The sequence below is a fragment of the Sinocyclocheilus anshuiensis genome, unplaced genomic scaffold (genome assembly GCF_001515605.1).
Source record: "Sinocyclocheilus anshuiensis isolate Anshui unplaced genomic scaffold, SAMN03320099.WGS_v1.1 scaffold396, whole genome shotgun sequence".
Classification (NCBI taxonomy): domain Eukaryota; kingdom Metazoa; phylum Chordata; class Actinopteri; order Cypriniformes; family Cyprinidae; genus Sinocyclocheilus; species Sinocyclocheilus anshuiensis.
Window position 1 is genome coordinate 1 of NW_015558623.1, and position 3,101 is coordinate 3,101.

General features: G+C 38.2%; 1 pseudogene; it reads right to left on the minus strand.

The window, feature by feature from the left end:
* Positions 1–1,194: 1,194 nt before the first annotated feature.
* On the minus strand, positions 1,195–2,023 carry LOC107680684 (immunoglobulin-like and fibronectin type III domain-containing protein 1; annotated as a pseudogene).
* Positions 2,024–3,101: the final 1,078 nt, after the last annotated feature.

The window sequence follows — 3,101 nt, forward strand, 5'->3', positions numbered from 1 at the left end:
ATAAAAAAGCAGTATATAACAAAATATTTATATTTCTAAAAAAGCTAAATTAAATGACATGCTTTTGAGAACACTAATGATGACTCATATGTGACCCATGAATCAACTGATTGGCTAAAAGAATCAGACTTCCCCATTCTAATCAATAGAGAGGGCATTCTTTGATAGTTTGTGTGGTTTTTGCCTCAGTTCAATTGGTTGTAAGGCTGCACAATACGACGTGATGTAAAAACCTTGTTTATTTTTGGAAAAATATCTACTGGACAACAATCTTGAAAACATCTGATCTGCAGTAACTCTACTGAAAAAAAATGCAGTTATGATAGCAGTGCTAGTGCATTTAACTTGTTCCTCCCCAACACTGATCTTAGGCTACGTTTACACGACAACGGTGTAGTCAAAAACGGAAAAGGTTTTCCATTGCGTTTTAAAAAAGTTTCATGTATACACGACAACGTTTTCAAAATGATTCGCGTTTACACATATCCGCGAAAATGGCCAAAAACGCTGTATTACGTATGCCAGGCCAGTAGTTGGCGCTGTCACCTTGTTAGTAAACAGTACCTGTAGGGAAGTAAAGATTATATGAACAGTTAGTAAACTGTACCTGTAGGGAAGTGACGATTATATGGTGTATATGATGCGTCTCCGATGTTGGTTGTAATATTGGTGAAGTAAATCCACACTTTGCTGAAGAAGCATTAGCAAACTCTTGAGCAGCAACAACAGTACCATATACTCCGCCATTGTTGTGTATGTTTGTTCACGCTTGCCTTTAAAATCGACATATACTGCACGTCTACATACCTAACATGTACTACGTACGCGCATGACGTCACCGTTTTCAAAGATTCCCATATTGGCTGTTTACATGGAAACGATAATGGTGGCGTTTTCAAAAACTTGCACTTTGAAACCCGTTTTCAAAAATATGCGTTTTCAGTCCCCAAAACACCGTTGTCGAGTAAACGAACAGTCAAAACGCATAAAAAGTTTCCCGTTTTTGGCTGAAAACGTTGTCGTGCAAACGGCTCCTAAGTTTTCTCAGAGACATACAGTAAGTCCACCGACACGTCAAAACGCATTAAAAAGTTTCCTGTTTTTGACTGAAAACGTTGTCGTGTAAATGGCCCCTAAGTCACTTGTTGAAGTCAAATTCAAAGATGTTTTGAAAATGTTGAGATCATACTGTACCTTTCACTATCAGCCAGGCGTTACTGGACTTGATTCCAGCCACAGCCGCATAGATGTATTTATCCACCTGCATGCAGTCCTTCACCAGCAGCCTGTGGATCAGTTTGTCTTCTGACACAGAGATGTCATATTTGTCTCCCTTTTCTAATCAATTTTTCTTTCCGACCCACATGATTTTAGGTAAGGGTTTAGAGAGGACACACTCAAAAATGGCATCCTCCATCTCCATGGCTTTCACATCCTTTAACTTGACCAGAAAGTCCACCATTGGAACTACAAGAAAGTGCTCTTGGTTACTTAGAGTAGTAATAAGTTAATTATGCAGCATCATAAACTAGGTAAGGTTGGCTTTAATTTACTCTTAAATTCAGTGGAGAGCACATTGAACTAACTAACACACTTCTACAGCTAACTCGTAAAGGTCCCTAATTGAATGTGTGTATATCTTGCCTACTTGATTCTGGTTGGGTTTCATTTCCATTTGAGATCTCGAGAATATGGAATAATCTCACCATGCTGAGGGACAAACCAAAAGCTCACAGACCAGAAGTTCAGCATCGCGTGCACTGAAACCTGAGCTCGGATATGTCAATTTACCTTGTAGATGAAAATTCTACTGCTGGCGTCTAGAAGGTTAAGATCAAGTTCAAGTGTTTGAGGCTGGAAATGCTTTTGATGAACTGTGAGTAAAAATGTGATTACAATATAATTTCACATAGAAAATGTATCTAAAAAAACAAACAAAACAAAAAAACAAATCAAAACTGTACCTCTGCTTGCTCTTCTTCTTCTCTATCTCCCTTTTCATCTCATTCAGTTTCTTCAACATCCAGCGGAAGTCAGTCACCCCATATTCTGCACAGATGTGCTCATAATCTTTCTTATCGCCACTCAGCAAAATCTCTCAGAACTTTGGGTCAATTTCTCCATCTTTCCTTGCTTTGGTTTTAGGATGAACCTTACTGCAGGGCTGAGAGGTATTTCACAGTTGATTAAAGGAAAAGTATGGCTATAGGATATGGGATATATTTTGGGAAAGGGTTGAGAAGGATATGAAACTTTTAAACCTAATTTCTTATTTTTTATTTTTTTTCTACCACTGAAATTTATTAAAGCTTTGGGGGACCACGTCTCCCTGTCTCCCCAAAACAGTTCATATCTTAGAATAAAAACAAAGATGCTGTATTGTTGATGCATTAGTCACAGAGATTGCTAAAGTAATTTGTCTATATTTACAGCATAAGATTTACAACACCTTTTCCTTTTCAGGACAGCCTTGAGCTCATTTGGATCAGTTGCTAACTAGGAATATACATTTAGGAATATCTTTTGTGAGATGAAACAAACTCAGCTCACCTCAAGAGTGAGTTCACCCGGATTTTGGGTCAAATTTGGTTTGATATTTCTTTGGACCTGAAATATCACTATTGTCTGTGGCCCAAGTTACAGTAGGAACAGGATCACCTACTACAATGGCCTTGAAAATAGCCAGTTTACCTGCAGATTTACAACAAGCTCTTAACTGGTTTACTGAAAATTAGGATCACACATTTACCAGACCTTAGAGTCATTCAAACACAAACTCACTCCGGAACATGTGCCTTGTTGCTAGGTGACGCATGACAAATGAAAACATTGTGTTCTAAAATCGGCTAAAAAAATTTAACGTGTTTGATATCCTCCGACTGGATGGAGTCTGAAGCCAACAACAAACTGAAGTCTGTGCTCATCATACACTATGCAATTTTGTATGAAATCTTTCAGCTTAAATCTGCAGAGTGCAGACTTGCTCTGATTTTCAGCAACTAGCATTGACTTGTTCAAACTGTAAATCGGAGCAAAAATCATATGGTGTATTCCAGCCTTAAGCAAATAACAATAATCAAGGGGTGGCAGGGCTTACTGTA